Genomic DNA, 17611 nt, shown 5'->3' with positions numbered 1-17611 from the left:
ATTTGAACATTTCTCCAGTGATGGGACATAGTGCAATTTACAAATAGGACATAGTTTGAAGAATTTGTTCTTCAGCATATCTGTCATGTTAATATTACTTGATGTAAAACCTAATACTGATATACACCACTAATACTAGTTTGCATTTTCATACACTCTGGTGGTGAATATGAGAAGATGTTTTCTGTAACCATGTCAATTAACTTTTTGTCATTCCTTAGATTGATGTTCATGAATGTGAATGTTTAGCTGATTTATTTTCTCAAATTACTAAATCTTTAACATCATATTACCTGTATGTATTCTCATCTCTCTCTCTTACAGGTATAACAGCACTTTAGTAAGAAATCTGTCCTTTCAACAGTTTAGCTGTGCTACTACTTCCCCTTTGATTGAAACACACTTTTCATCCTCATGTCCTGTCAGTTCCCACAAGATAATTTGATTGGCCTGCTGCTTAATGATTTTATAATAGGTTATTTGGTCATTTTATGATGTACAGGAAATAATTCATGCTGTTTCCTTCTCCATGAAAGGGGATCCTGTTCTTGCTAATAATTCACCTAATAAAGTCTAAATACCATAAAGTGAATACAGCTGAAATTGAAAAGGACAACTATTTCAGGTAGCGTGGAATCTATTTTCAGACAAGAGAGTCTGCCAGAATAACCCCGAGCCCTGAGGTCAGCAGTCTTGGCAGTAGGCTGTGTGGATTCTTGTTGATGTGATGAGATCAGGATTTCCTGATTCAGGATTGATTTTTGACTTTTGAGAACACGCCTATTCCCAAGTTTGGGAAGTGACGCTAATCCAAGCCCCGTCAAAAGTATCCAAAGAACGCTATATGTGTCAAGATAACAATCAACAGTTACGCTTGAACCACCTTCGGTAAAGAATGGAGTCGTCGCGCACATGCGTAGTTAAGTAACTCTTTTAGAACTATTGTGGCACTTGTAACCACATTAAATGTTCGATAGTTTTATATAATTTAGGTTTATGTTTTTTCCAGCATGTGAAATCCGTGTTTTATGGACTCCCGAACAAGCCTGGTTTTGCCCACATTGCTCCGTTAATGCGTCGCCATGGTAACGAACATTGCTTTGAGCAAGATTGAAATGCGCATGCGCAATAGTGGCATTACCAAGATGAAATAAATGCATTTGTCTTTAGGTAAGCCTTTGTGAGTCATCCACTGCTTAAGGTACAGCATACAGTACGACAGTCTCTGAGTGTGAGCTCCGTTGTGAGGACCTTAGGGAGCCTGTGGAGACATCAGCACCGAGGTCCGGTTGGGTGACTTTTGACAGCGGACTCTTGATGAGGCTGTAGTCTCTCGCCAAACACTCATCTCTCTGAACCAGTCGCCCACGGTGATTCCTTGACATTCACAAACCACCAGTGGCGCACTTTCGCCGCAGGATCCCAACACTTGCTGCCATGTACAGAACCGAATCAGGTGTGCGTAAACAACGCAATCTCGATCGGCTCTATCGTAAGGTCAAAGACGACGTAAATTTCCTACGTAAACCGCGCAGTGGTGGTTCGACGTTCAGGAGGCAGCAGCGGAATGGGAAAAGGGAATAGCCACGACGTACCTTTCTCTGGGAGAAATGTTGTCCGGGGGGTGGTGCCAGTTTTCTCGGGAAATGCTGCCGTTTAGCTGCCATCCGTGCTGGGGTTCGGGATTTGTCCGGTTGATGGCATACACAAGCTACTAACGTGCGGATCGACGGGTTTGTCTAGTTCGTTAAACTCGAGGGACTGTCTTTTTTTGATAGAGATCATGACGGACTCCGGTAAAGAGACGTGAAAAAGACACTCAGTCAGTGAACTGCCACAAGCCGACGACGTGTTGCAACCCACCCGAGAATCAAACCAGTCTCCAGCGGGTAGAAAACGACTTAACGTCTAACGTTACGCGGTTTGATGGCATGTGTCTCTCTATCAGGTTTGCCTGAGACCCGGCGGATACCCGAGGACGCTTGAATCCTTTGATGCCGCTGGATCCATTCATCCGGATCCCGGTGCGATCCGTTGTAATGACGTCTGTATAGTAGAAAATCATTTCATCGGTTACATTTGAGATTTTTTTTATTTTTTATCCCTGAGCCGGTCGGTGTCGGTCGGGGAGAGCGAGATTGAGGCGATCGGCAGCAGAAGGATATGGGAGAGCGAACGGAGCCGATGCAGTGGGTCTTGGCAAGGCATCGTCAAAATACAGGTGAGCGGCTGGATGAGGGGACTTGACACCCGAAAACCGGTTAATGTAGGGCAGCGTGAGTGGGCTTTCACCTGATGCATCCGTGTGAGCGGTGTTTTAAGATGTAAAAAAAAAAAAAAACCCTTAGGCCACATCTCCATTAGGCCTACAGGATGCCACCTTTTAAGCAGCTGTCCTTAAATGAGATTAGACAACTACTGCCGCCGCCGTCCGTGCTGGAATCACACATTTGTTGTGATTATTGCACGGCAGAAGCAGCCTGCTCAGACCCGTAAAGCCCCGTTAAGGGTGATATGCTTTTCATTTGGCTGCTGATATATAGCGGCATGTTTAATGTTAATAAGAACCTGGTACAGCAACAGCAAGGGGAATGTCACACCCATTTATCATTTGTCACTGATGCTCAAGGCGTTCATCTTGTGATTTCGAGTTGTGGATAATATTTGAAAGAAAATCTATATTTTTTTTACACTGCCCTCCAAATGTGTGGCTCTCCTTTCCCATGTGTCGTAATGTCTGAGGCCACTCGAAGCACAACAGCCTTCACTAATAAGCAGTGCTTCGTCTTAAATGACCAGGGGAAGAGGTGTCAGTTTTGCAACATGTGCCGGTCACTCACAGTCGTTTAGTTTGAGAGTGTCAGCGCTCCCCTGACACCTGTGAACTTCTCTGGGGGCTTATAGTAATAATAGAAAACCCAATTCATTTTCTCACAAGACATCCTGCATGACATTTCAGTCTGAGATGGTGCTAAGATTTTTGAAAGTCTAGAGATTAGGAAAGAGGAACTAGGGAAGACTAGACATGAAGAAGGACTGGTCATATTGCACATGAGATGGCACTCAATTTAGACTTCTCACGTTCTTGTTTTGCATAAGCATTAGTTGAAGTTTCTTATGACAAACAGGCAAACAGATAAAACAGAGCTTGCTTCTCTCTAGCCCAAGCAGAGATGCTGTTGATGGCACACTGATGTGTATTGGACCACACACCAGACACATATCCCGACTTTTACTATTTACCTGTCTGAATTTAGACTGATTTCTACACCATAGGCTCTTGTCATAGACCTATCTAACATGAGGCAAGAGGCAGCTATTCAACACACGATCTAATTAAATAAAACAAATAATACTAAACAAAACAAAACTGTTAGGTATCACATTCATCATGGACTGATGGAAAATGAGCTAATTTGAGTTATGACTCTATTTTAGGGGTGACCAAGATTAAAGAGTAGCTTTCCTGGGATCAGATGTGGCTCAGTCTGTAGAAAAATGGGACAGTCTAGATAGCCAAGCCCAGCCAGTTAGAGGAGTGTGAACAGCAGTGTGTTTACACTTGGTTGCACTGTATCCCTGGAGGCTGCAGCCTCACAGAGACCGGCTGCCTCCCAGGACTCCAGGCTCACATGTTGTCTCTGTCTTCTCCTGGTGGTGTTTGTATGGGTTTCTCTTCACGTCCTCTTGTGCCAGAAAACCGGCTCCTCTACCTCACTATTGACTAATTGATTTGTTAGCAGCACCTTGGGCTGGTGGGTGGATGTCATTAGCTAGGCTAAGAACTACAAGGAAGCAATAAAATAGATACTCGTTCAGTATACTGGATGTTTAGATCTGCTACCAGTGTTGATAATTTTGGAACAAATTTAGCAATCTATGATAGTCCAAAATGGTTTCTGTAGGAATGTGAAAAATCTCCCATTCCTCCCATTCCTTTCTCAAATACAAATTTTGACCACAGCCTGAATTTAAAGCAAATGTGAGCAAGCCTATTTTAACACAAGTCTAAATCAGGGATGGCAGCATTGGTAGTGTTTGGGTCAAGAGTATTATGTAGTTACCATGATATGGCAGGAATGTAATGTGTATGAATGCACACTAATCACATAAACCCACTAAATACATGGTAGGCCTATGGTGTAACCAAGCCAGGAATAAATACCAAGCTAATAGAAGGACCATGGACATACATTTGGTGCCAAAAGTTTCTATGATCTGAACATTTCTTCTGTATGGTAGTGTGTGCTGCAGTACTGATCATCAGAGAATAGGCCTAATGGAAATATCCAATTCTTCAGCATTTTAAGAAAAATGTTCAGGACACTTGTACTCATTCTGTTAGGGAACACACCCTTACTTTAGGTGTGGTTTACTTACTGAGGACTGATAAGGGTGAAGCGTTACACTTGTGCTTTGAATTACATATTCAGCTCAGGCATAAATGACTAAAAATGTTATTAATTTTGTGTTAATCCTTATAATGATCCTTAAGACATTCAAAGACCCTGGATAACATTCAGCTGCATCTTGAAAACAATGAAAATTTAATTGTCATAGATTTTATGGTTGTATTAAATCTGTTTTGGAGCATTGCGGTCTTCAAAGCATCCCACAGTTAGAATTTTGTGTCTCAGATAGTAACCCCAGTTGTCACATGAAGATATCATTACATGAGTGTTCTCCGTTTTCTTACTTGGTCAAAGTTTATTTTGTTAGGGTTAGGGTCGATGTGCAGAGTAAATTTCATGACCACAGGATGCTTTTTTTCTTTTTGTTTGACAGCAGCAATATAGTTTACAAGAGAATATGAAAAAATGGGAAATGGGCACAATCACTTCCAACAGCTCTAGTGACCTTTGTGTTCATTTGACAGAAGTGGAACTTGAAACGCAAGTTCATGGAACTGGTGATTAACGGTTTTTCTCAATACCAAACCCCAAATACATCAGAGTTTGCTGCTGCCGTCCGATTGCCACTTGCTCCTCGTGAATGACTTACATCCTCATCATAGCCTTCTGTAATATCCAATTCAGTTCTAAAATGCAGCTAGAATATGTACAGGACTTTTATATTTAATGTTTTTTGTGCATTATTTCTTGTGCAGATGCAGATGTGAATATCATGAAATGGCTAACTGTATGCCACCTTTTATATTAGCCTTGCTGTTTTTAACCGGTTTGTGGGCGTGTGTGTGTTTGTGTGCATGTATGTGTGTGTGCCCCCTCCCAGACTGTAGTGTATTGCAAAATCTATGGTTTAGCCGCAGACTTGAATTCAATTAAGTTTCACTGTTATTCTGCAGTAAAGCAATCCATATATAACAACACAATTCAAGCGTATGAAGATGCCATCTAAAAGTAACACATTTACTCTTATGGCTGCAGTAATGTGTTGCACAATCAAAACTGCAGCTCTTATTCTCAGTATCTGATCAAATACAATCACAAACAAATTTGTACACAAGCTATAGCAGGAATACACAGAACACATATGTTAAAACCCCCAAAACACAAAACATTCACATACTGTATACATGTACACATTCATGCACGCATACACACACGCATGCATTCAGCAGTGCACATGCTATCACAACTGAAAGAAGAGAGAATGGAGTGGGAAGAGGTGAAAGGGATTGAGTGGGTGGCAGTGGGAGAAAAAGATGGAGAGAGAGGCAGAGGGAGAGTAGGAGTGAGTGGCACATGGCTTTCAGTCTAAAAAAAGAAGAGCAACATGAAGCCAAAACCAGAATCTGGATTAGCTAGATAAGAAAGAGGAGGGGGAGAGGGAAGGCTGGAGGAGAAAATGTAGGTTTCCTCAGCATTGAAAATGGTGCAGATGCATGCGCTCGGTTTCATGCTCATAAATGTCCTCTAAAATATGAATACTGAATGAGTGTGTGGGTAGAGTGAGGGAGGAGACCAGGAGAGGGGAGAGAGAGCGTGTAGATGGCAAGACGATAAGTAGAGGAGAAAGGCAGAAGGGCAAGATGGGAGATGGAGAGGGCGAGATTCCTTAGGATGGACAGCATGCTGCCGTAGTATGACAGAATGGGAAGGGGAAAAAAAAGAAAGACAGAAGAATTAGAGACAGCGGGAGGAGAGCCAGGGATGTGACAAGTGCTGGAGAGAGCCTGGATCTGAGCTGAGTGTAACACTGACCCAGGCAGAAAGAGGGAGAGACTGAAGCAGATGGATGCATGACTGAGAGCAGAGGAGACGGACGGAGAGAGATGGGACCGTGCTGCAGTCGCGCCATTCCTGCCAGCCCGCCTTAACCTCAGCACTGACTAAAGACATTCTCAGTAGCCTGGCGGTCCAGGATCGTGCCCGACACCTCACTGCATGCCAATCCAGTTCCTCTCGCTGTCCTGTTGACGCTGTCCCTGTCTCTCCTAGCAACTTAAATCTCACACCACAACAACCTGCCCTCAGGACAGGGAAGTGAATGCCTGTATCCCCTTGCTCAATACTGGAGTTTTTCCATCATAGTCAAACTATGGCCGTCTGTTCTGTAATATTTCACTAATAACCTTTTCACAAACAAGCCTAGGAATATTACGGTACTACAGTAGGCTTATCTGAGTCTGTCCTGTCTAGGAAGCAATTTGTCACCGCACCTTGAACATGGGAATGTCACTGGTATGAAACATTCATACCAGACCCGGGACAGACCCGCTTGCACACTTCCTTAATAATAACTTTTCTGTGGGCTGTCAGCTTAAATGTCACCAAAAGCATGTGTTTACATTCTGTGTTCAACATGGCAGACAACATGACACTCAAGGCATTGTTCTGTTGAACTCACAAAATGTATTTTATTTATTCATTCACCACATGAAAGCTTCACACAACTATTGACACTGTACAGCCACCAGCCTTGTATATTGTGCCAGAATAATGCGCCAAAGAGCCAAAAAAGCGCAGCCCCACAACCTGGGTTAAGCACTGAACTTTCACACCAAGCAGAGAAGAGTTTGACCCGGGACTCAACCCTGAACTCAATCAGGGTCGTTTTTGCAGGGACTTTCATGGCCTGACCCTTTCATACTGACGGTTGACCTGCACATTTCCCGGGTCACTAGTCTGCTGCAAAAAGGGGCATAACATGGGATGATTTACAGTTTACTTTTCAGTGAAAAGTAATCAGCTGTAAGGTTGTGATTCAGACTGCACTAGGTTTAGTGTCACTACTGTGGATTGAGCTGCAGTATGCACAGAGCAGCCAAGTGTGTGCAGCAAGGATTTTAAGTAGTGCCCAGAGTTGTAGGTGGGCTAAGGTCGATGATCTGGTTTAGTCATCCCTCCCAACGGAGGCTTGGAAAGTGTGATCATGATTGTCCGTATTTTTCATAGATATGTTTTTTTTCATATATTTTCCTTCATAAACCTAATATGTGTGTGTGACATATTGTAAAGACCATAAAAGAGCCAAAGTGAAAGTCAGATAGTGTTTTCAGTTGCTTAAGTCAAGGCTGGAGTTTGCTTGTCTTGTCTATTGGGACACACCTTAGTTTACATATTCTCACCACCAGTGTGCATCCTGCTGAAGGCTGATTTTCTCCATCTGACCTTTTTAAAGTTGCAATGTCCGAAGAGTGGCACATGCATATCAAGAAAGAACAGGAAGCAAGGTGTGAAACACAAATAATAATAGCATACAATTAACTTTTGATTACATCTAGTTCCATAAATGGCCTGAAGTGTATTTGTATCTGTAGGCTGAACATGGATAAAATGTAGAAATTGAGTTAAGTAGTGGCTATTTCCTGTCTATGCTTGACTAGGTAAGCACCAAAAACATGTTCTGTGCCAGGCAATGAGAACACACTTCAAAAATTGAATTCTTGTTTGAGGAGTATTGAGCTGAAAACATTCAAATTCAATATGACTATTCAAAAAGGAGTTAAGTACATCCAAATTTGGGAAAAAATGACTGGATAACAGTCACATTTCACTTATTTATTGGTGCACACAACTTGCAAACACGTGTTCTGGCAAGAAAAGTCTTCATCAGAACATGCTCAGAGCATCAGTGCAGAGTATCATTTTAGATGTGCTACCTCACTCCTTTTTAAATAGTCAAAATGCACCAAAAATATGTATTTTACGCCACTTGCCAATGATGTGCTGTGGATCCCAGAAGGTGCCACCTAGCTTTATGGAATGTCATTGATGATCTTTGCATCATGTTTCATTTTGTCAGGTCAAAAACATCATTCACCTCATACATATGTAGGCTATGTATCTATGTATGTATGTACACACACACACACACACACACACACACACACACACATATATGTGTGTGTGTGTGTATGTATATATATATATATATATATATATATATATATATATATATATATTTATGTGTGTGTGTGTGTGTGTGTGTAGTATTACCCAGTTGACCCAGGAAAAGAGGAAGAATGTTTCAACTTTCGTTCAATCAATTGCTGTAAATGCACAACTAATTTCTAAACTGGCACAGCTTCCCTATTTCTAGTGTGACCAGACATCCTGTTTTTTTGGATTCCAGATTAAATGCCAAGATCTTTGTTTGTCTATAACAAATGGTGGCTGGTACGGACATAATTCAGTAGGAATAATCAGCACAAAGGAGAGGTTTAAAAAGTATTTGTAAAACTTGATGTGAACAAAATTTATCTAATTTTGATAAAGTTGCGGCAAATGCTAGACTGCCTATTATCTGTTCATGGCCACAGTTACAATTCAGTTCAGTTAATTTTCAATTCAATTAATTTGAAATTAATTTAATTAAAATTGAACTTAATTGGCAAGTGAGGTACAGTTTACCCCTCACTCTGTCATTCATGGTCATAGTTACAGATCTTCAGATGGTGCAGCTAAAAGTAAGTTGGTTATGGGTTGGTTAAGTAATTCTTTTTGCATTTGAATGTTAATATATATGTAGCAATGGCGTATCTACATAAATCTCCCCACTCCAGTCTTTCCTATTTCAGTCTTGAGATCTAGTCACCTTACCTATTTCATACCCCATCCAAACCATTGGGTCTCCTCTAAATGGAAAATGAAGACATTAGAGATCCATCATGTTAATGCTGATTTATTACTCGTCAGGTTTAGACTCATCCTTATTCACATCCAAGAGTGTATTAGACGCAGTCTAGAAACTTTTACTTTCTTTTATTTTTTTTTTAACTCTGTGGAGATTTCTAAATAACTGATAAGGCCTGATTGATTGTTGGACTAAAAGCTAAACATATTCATCTTTCAAGTTTGTGATTTTGATTTGTGATTCTTTTACATTCTGTTTTTAAAACTTTTTTGCTGAACTCTTGAAAATATGTTATACTGTTTTTCATTAGTGCAAATGCAAACTCAGAATAATGAACAATTATGTCATGGTAACTACTAATCATCTACAAGAATCTGGAGTTGGCATTGTGTTGCCATGTTATAATAATGCGACTTTACCTCAGCGCTACTCATCTGTTTGTTCTCAAACCAGTTTCATTGTCTACTGTTTTCTGTGTCTGCTGAGATGTTTGCCAGACAAAGTAAATTTGTTTGAACTCATCCTCTTGAGTTTGGTTAAAGTGGTGAAAGAAGGAGAGGGGGTAGAAAGAGAGAGAATGTGATAGAAAATGAAGAAGCTGTGACCCATTTACAGCCAACTTGACGCTACAAATGTGAGCAGTCTGGTACAGTGTGATTGAAACTACTGTATACAGTATAAGATTATGCTGCTATTCTCCGGCTGGCATTCTCCTGTCTGCTGTCAGGCTAAATAGAGACAATCACAGCTTGGCTTGATATGCTGCAGTTGCTACAGCAGACCTGCTGTGGGTGAGACAGAAGAGTAGGTTAGCCTTACCAGTAAAGGAGCAGCTGCTGTTGGCCTTAAGCAGATCAACCTGCTGTCTGTAAAATAGAATAGAGAGCTGGGCTGAGCGCCGATGGGACTTGACTTTGCTTTATATGCAAAGTCGAGTATCAGTTCCAGACAGTACCTGTGGCTCTTGTGAACATATCATGATATATAGAATAGTTGTACTGTAGTGCTGAAACGATTAGCTGATCAATCGATTAGGCTAGTCGACCAAAAGAAAATGAATTGATTGTAATTTTAATAATTAATTAATCGTTTTTTTTAATTTTTCAAGCACAAATACCAAGTATTTGCTAGTTAGATTTGCTTGTTTTTCCTCCATTTCATATCATTTTTAAATGAATACTTTGGTTTTTTTTGGCTGCTGGTCAGACTAAGTAAGAAATTTTAAGGCATCACTTTGGACTGGTAATTTGTGTTGGCCATTTGTCATTATTGTTTACATTTTATAGACAAAATGTTTTATCGATTAATTGAAAAACAATGATCAATAGATGAATCAATAATGAAAGTAATAGTTAGTTGTAGCCCTAGCGCTGCACATGCTCTGTATTTTATTGTTTTGTTGAGCAATGGGGCCAGGTGAGTTTTCATTGTTTTAGCAGTGGTGTGTATGTGTGTGTGCTGACTGAATGAAGTGAAAGCTGAGCAGCTTCATTTGTTATATCTAGGATTATCGTGGATTTCAGAAGGCCATATAGCTTGTTTGGGCAGCTGCATTGTATTCAAAAACAATCACACTCCGTAAAGCATGTCAGATGGTGTGTTGCATGCCCTTAGGCTATGCCCTGTTGTGTTTCAATAAGTCTATGTAAAAGACAAGGCCGTAAAGATGGACGGGGAGCCCTGTCATTGTTGTTACATCATTGTTGTTACATCACATGGGCCTGGGCCTGGCACACAGTCGCACGCTGTGTGGAGCACAAAAGCATTTCTCACATGCAGGGACTTGTCACAGCCATTTCACAAAACACATGTCATTCGGATTCAGATGGAATCACTGGCTGTGGTTGAGAGTGAGAGTTTGTATGAGTCATGCAGTACGCAGAGTGGAGAGAGCACTATCATAGGGGAGTCAGGGACTGCAGCTTCAGCCCAGCCTATGTGGTACAGTTGCCTTAAAGGTCAGGTTTTAGACGTTTAGACTGTCTTTTGATCTAAGGTTACAAACAGCAGGGCATTGGTGTGAGCTATGAAGCAGCTTCAGGGACTTGAACTGAATATATTTATTGCTTGAGGATAGGTTTTGGGGTCCAAATTTGGTGGAAATGCCTTCTCGATAACTGAATTGAAGGGTTTCTTACTGCCTTTCTCTATGTGTATCAACCAATCTACAGGCAGCATCACAATTCCCTCAACATACTTCGGGGGTGGGCAACATTTTTTGGCACAAGATCTGTTTTTCACTTGACTATAGGCGGTGCAGACCTACCAGCACCAAAAGAGCATGAAAAGCATCACTAGAATTTTGCGAGCATGGAATACGTGAATTGAATCAACATTCATTGTGAAGTATAAATTCTGGCTATTTGGGGAGGCAAAAATAACACAAACTATGATTCATATCTAAAATAATAACAAATAAATAAATAAGCATGCAAGTTACGGGGCCTTCGAAAAATTTGATTACAGCAGCTTCCCCTGGTTGTTTAGCAGCCCATTTGCTGAGTGCATCAATATAACTCTGACTACTTCATATTCTAAAAATCAAATTGTGGCTATTCAGAGTAAAAATCAATATTCTACAAGCGTGACAGTTTCTCACTGATCAATATGTTTATTTGACTTAAGAGGAAAAAAAGCGATATATTGCACTTGGACATAACATGGTCCTACTCACAATTGCACAAAATGATTGATTCTGCAGGAATGATGTGCACACACCCATATATATCGTAAACCCAATTTGACAGATCTTAAGTCTTATGCGTCTTTCATGTAGGAGACAGTTTGCTTGGTGCTCGCTGCTGGGCACAGAGCAACTCTTGACTAGAAGGAAGTCGGGGTAACGTGAAAAAATAGAGTTTTCAAGAAGCGGGGAGAACAGCCATTCCTAGGTCATGTACAAAATCTATGACCCCATGTAATGTGTACATAAGAAGACCATAAATAGCCAATGAATGAATGAAAATGGCATCTAGCTAGTGGTGTAAATGTACAATGTGCCTTGGCAAATTAACATATAGCATCCAGTGGGCGTAGATCGCTAACCTCCACTGCATTTTCACACACACCTGGTATGACCTACTTGGTTAGAAACATGCCTCCAGGAGACAGCTTTCCTACCGAGGCCCTTATACAACTTCAGACTTGTGTTCAGGAAATCTTAATACTTTTAATCTTTTAATCTTAATACTTTTGCCTCCATTTTCTCTCGCTTCTTGGCCAGCTATCGCTCTTGTTGTTCCTATTGGATGTACAAGGGTTTCATCACAACGCCCAGTGAAAAATTGTTAAACAAGGTTGCGAAAAAAAATTTGTTTGGGCACAACTCACGCACTTGGAAATGATAGTTTTAGAGGGCAGGGGTGGAGTTACTGTAGAATTAGTCTGCTGTGTCATGGTCCAGCAGTCAAAAGGTGTCCAGTCTTCTTGTCTGTAGATCTTGAAATATCATCAGTATGTTCTCAGATATTGCAACAGTCCAAGAGTGTCCAGTCATGCTTCACCATCACCATTGCTAACATTTTTTAAACAAAATGAATTAAATTATTACTTGGAAGAATTATTTGCATCCAGTTATTTTGGTTAGGATTTGACAGTCCTTAGAAAGAAAGTGAAAGAGAAAGAGATGTATTTTTCTATTTTCTGTTGAGCGATTTATTTGTCTATTTTAAGGTGGGACATTGACAGAGAAGGTTATAAGCCTATACTCTCACTTTCAAATTGCTGTCATTGGTAGAGGAGTGTGGTATTTGACACTTTAAAACCTCACTTGCCTAAATAAACCTGCATGTCTTTAGTTCTTTTTAGCTCACAACATCTAAATCTTTCATGAAAATTATGTATCCCTACCTGTCTTTATTCACAAATCATTCCTCACTTGGATGAGGAAGTTAAGCTTGCTACGTAAGAATACAACTCCTGCAACCCTAATTAACGTTTTCACCTTATATGCAACTGTTAATGTGTCATAATTGAGACTAGCTGAGTGTGAAAAACAGGAAGAGCTGTGGAGCAAAACAGGGATTTGTCTGAATTTCTGTCAGGTAGCCTAAGCTTGTTATGCAAGGATAAGTGTGATTGGACCTATTGAACTGATAAGTATATATTTTTATTTATTCATTTATTTAACCGTGCTTTAACCAGGAAGTCCACTTGAGAATCAGAATCTCTTTTGTGAGGGAGACCTGGCAAAGACAGCAGCAAATAAGAAGCAATAACAGAGCAATTAAACATTATAAAAGACAAAATGGTTACATAGCCTACATTGTAAAAACAATAAAACAGCTAAATGAGTGAGTTAAAACACATAACACATCTGACTCAGCAGAGAGACAGTCACAGAGACAAGAAGCGAGCGATCAAGAAGAAAGTTAGTCCCCAACTCAGTCTTTATTTATTTCTTTTTCAAAATCATACTCGGATCGACTGGAAGCCATGCTGTGATCCTCAGTGCCATTGTCTTGGATCACCTGGAAGTTTTGTCTTTAGTAATGAAAAACATTTGAGTCCTTCGCTGTAGTTAAAAATGCATAAAATGTAATGTGAGTATGATCTTGTAAACTCAGCATTCACTTTTAAGCTTAATTGATATCTTGATATCAAAATGGTGAAGATATTCCGTATTAGACAAAATTTAGGCTAACAGATTTTGTTTTTTATATATGATTTAAGCGAAAGTTTAACATTTTATTGTTTTTAATGATGAGTCAGCCTTGTCTCATATATATAATGTTGATTACCAATGTCGTTGTGTTTTTTTAACCAGCCATAATTGCCTTGCACCGCATTGAGGCTGCAGTATCCAAGCAAATTGAAGTTAAAGTCACAAGGAAAAAGAGGGCCCTGCCTAAAGTATAGGCTGTACATATTACAGCCTAAGTGCATCTGCTAATGTCCACAGTAGGAGCTGAACAACACTACTAATAGGCCACATCCCCAGGGTGATGGATGGGAATGCCCTTGAGGAGGCAAGTGCTATTAGTGGGGGTGTAGGGTTAAGACATGTACTGATGACCAGAGTCTGTTTCCATAAAGTGAGGCTAGCAGAGCCCATCTCCAGAGAGGTCACTGCTGATTAGTTGAACACAGAACTGGTTATAAGACTAATAGGCTGGATTTGGTGTATGTCACTGTGCAGTTTGATAGATGGTTAAACCAGGATAAATGAGCTAGCCTGCCCTCTACTATAGGCTTGTGATTGTATGAAACTAAAGGCAAGGTTGTCTTTTTAAATGCTTACTATCAAGAGATAATGCAATTCAAAACTGAGGCTTCAGATCAGATCTGGAGACAAACTCACAGTTGTAGCCTGTTCTGCTCTGATAGAGTAAAAAGGATATTTTTTGTCAGAGCATTTTTTACTTTTAGTAGCACTTGCATCTCCACAGAATCTCAGGAGTGATCAATCTTATCAAACATTAATTGCCCTTGGAATCTGTTGTTACCACCAGCAAAATTGCTTGAAAGGTGAGACCATAAGCACAGATTGAATTAATATTACTTAGATTGATGTGGTCATGTTTGTGTAGGAAGAATGATTTTGAAACTAGACTAGGAAGTAGTGAGTGGCGATGACTGAGGTTTCCCAGAGAAATTGATATTGGCGGTCGACCAGTCATGGAATCCTATAGAGGGCTTTCAGGTGACGTAACTCACTCTCTGGGGGCCATAGTGGAGATCCTCAGCTCTTGGCTTCAGTGGCTATGAATGGCTGATTGTATTCCTTAACTTATGACTTGGCCATCTCAACACAATTCAGTACTGATATGCTTAGTTTCTGCACTGTTTTAGCTGGGAACGAGTATATGACTATAATCTGGTATTGAATATGCTGCAAAAATGGGTGTGATAAAACCTCTGTTCCAGATCACAGGGACATTTCCACTTCTTATAGCTATACTATAGCAACCTGGAGTTGAGGACTTCTGTTTTCAACTGTTGTTTTAATATTATCAATTCCACTGGTCTTTCCATTTTAAAGAGTTTTCAGTTTTTGTTTTAGCTCTTGAATAGTGATGTGATATTAAAGAATACACTGGTAATCTTTTATGGTATTTTATAATGTCTTTCCTGGTGTGTGTGTGACGTCTCTAGCCTGGTGTGTGTGTCTTTCTCTCACCTGGTGTGTTTCTCTCTCTCCCCTTGTGTGTGTGTGTCTCTCTCTCTCCCCTGCTCTCTCTCTCTCTCTCACAGTTGAGGGCTGACCAACGCTAGATATTATTCTAGCGCGGCAGCGAGAGATAGTTAGCTAGCCACCTGTCTGTTCCAAGTCCACCTTACAGACTGACTCTGCTGTCACTCTGAGCCTGTGGAAGAAAACAGTTCTTTCCAGAACATAGTAGTACGACTCACTGACTACTCACATGGTCATTATCTTTCATCCTTTTCGTAATGGATGGGGATCCAAAAGACAGCAGATGAATCAGCAGGGACAGTCTTGAGTAACAAGAGAGGGTTGCCAGGTCAAAGCTAAAATTTTCAGCGCAAGAGCCACTGAAAAACCGCCCCGTATCCTCCAAAAATGAGCAGGAAACTGCGGACCTGGCAAGTGTGGAGGACGCAACCTCAATAAACGTAACTTTTTTTTTAAAAACATCAACAGTGTGTTGTGTGCCGTGTGTCATGTGTTGTGTGGGGAAACCCTGCTTTCTATGCAGCTACCTGGAGTGTTTAAATGCTAACGTCATTTTAGAGGCCATTTACATATATACTGAAATATTGAAAATGTTAGTTTTTTCATATTTTTCATGGCCTATATCTTTGCTTCTCAGTTGGAGAAAGAAAACATTTGCCCAATAAAAGCAAGTTGAGATGCATAATATTGTGCATTGTCTCACTCTGTTTGGTATTATAAAGATAAAACACATGTATTAATTTTATTATCAACAAATATTCAATTATTAAATTTTGAATACTGTGATATAATACTGACACGGTCCAGACAGTGGAAAATACCGTGATATTAATTTGAGTTCATATTGCCCCCCTACTACATCTACACCTACAACACAACAAACTATTTCAGGTATCTCACTTCTAGCATGTTATAGGCTATATTTAGCCATTTTTTGTGCACAGCCAATTCTCCACTGGACATCCATGATGGCGCCAGCCATGGTTGCTAGGAGATTTGTGACGCAGCTGCAAAGCCTCTATGGAGATATATTAAAAGGTGAAATTATGCTACCAAAGTAAAATATCGCTTTAAGGCCAAGGGAGTGTGTGCTTCTTTGCAGGCCGTATTGATACGGTCTAATCTCATCTAATTCATAATTAAGTCGTAATGTATTTTCCAATGTTGAGATCTCTGTTGGGAGTTTGAGCCATATTGTAACAGCAGGCCTGGAGCAGAGTGCTGATAACACTGTCCCTAGTGGTCTAGTCTAAGGCTCATGCATCTATGAGATCAGCTAGATTTCATTGGCCTGATTGTTTTGGCCTAAATGAGATGGGGCGGGGGGGGGATTTTCAAACGTTGTCTCATTTCTTTTCCCCTCTTTCTCCCCTCCTCCTTCCGCTGTCCTCTTTAATGTGACTCCAACCCAGAAAGGGAGTCTTGCAAATAGTTGTGAGACGATCTCAGTGACTTGAACCCATTCACACGTCCTTGTTTTCTTCGCTCTCCTTCATTGTGGAGTAGGCACTGAGTAGGACTAGGGTTGCAAAATTCCGGGAATTTTCAAAGTTGGAAACTTTCCATGGGAATTAACGGGAATTTATGGGAATTAACGGGAATTTATGGGAATAAACGGGAATAAACCAGGAATTTACTAAATTGAAGGTATGCTCTTAATAGGGAACTTAAATATAGTTGGGGAAAATATATTTTAGCATAATCCTGACTAAAACAACCAGATATCATGCAAGTACAGTTGAATATCTATGCTATTCCTCAATCACATGCACACATAGCACACTGCTTACTGCAGGGCTATTGAGACCACGCCCCCTACATGCACTGTGCATTCCTGTGCATTTTTATTAATTTTTGAATGGGTTGGGTCGGGGGGATGAGTAATATTTAACTCAATATTCATGTTTTTGTTCTTCAATGAAAGAATTGATTGTTCAATAAAATATTTAACACTTGATAAAGTTCTACTTACAAATAAATCTGTTTTAATTGTATTATTTTGGATGGATGTCTGCTTATAACAAAACAAATATTTATGCTTGGATATGATACCTTTCCATTAAATTACCCTCAATTCCCAGTTAATTCCCATAAATTCCCATAAATTCCCATAAATTCCCATAATTCCCATGGAAAGTTTCCAATTTGGAATATTTCCAAAATTCCCCAGCTTAACTTCCCATGGAGATTTACCGGAAACTTTCCAGAAATTTACCGGAAATCTTCCACCCCTTTGCAACCCTAAGTAGGACTGGGAAGAACTGGAAACTATAGGTCAAGAGTTATTTTATGCCCTAATCTTGCGTATATTCCTCGAGTTCCCAGTCTGCCTTATAAAGCTCTGGCTTTTGAGCTCATTGCCTTTTCTCCCCGTCTATTTGCCTGTACTTTATGCATATACATGGCATGTACCCAAGCTTTACGTTCTCGCAATTAGGC

The 17611-nt window shown here is 40.3% G+C and overlaps 1 protein-coding gene across 1 annotated transcript in view; it reads left to right on the top strand.

Annotated features, from left to right (window-relative positions):
* Positions 1 to 1542: 1542 nt before the first annotated feature.
* dagla (diacylglycerol lipase, alpha) overlaps positions 1543 to 17611 on the top strand; it is a 38553-nt gene continuing 22484 nt past the window's right edge. The window contains exon 1 of the mRNA XM_071531892.1: positions 1543 to 2221. The gene's annotated coding sequence lies outside the window, so the exon portion shown is untranslated. The remainder of the gene's footprint in view (positions 2222 to 17611) is intronic.

Source organism: Centroberyx affinis, unplaced genomic scaffold (assembly GCF_046629955.1).
Source record: "Centroberyx affinis isolate AG114_WGS23_722 - 3 ecotype Tasmania unplaced genomic scaffold, CSIRO-AGI_Caff_v1 ptg002148l_1, whole genome shotgun sequence".
Classification (NCBI taxonomy): domain Eukaryota; kingdom Metazoa; phylum Chordata; class Actinopteri; order Beryciformes; family Berycidae; genus Centroberyx; species Centroberyx affinis.
Note: the sequence above shows the minus strand (reverse complement) of the source record. Positions and strands in the feature narration are given on the sequence as shown.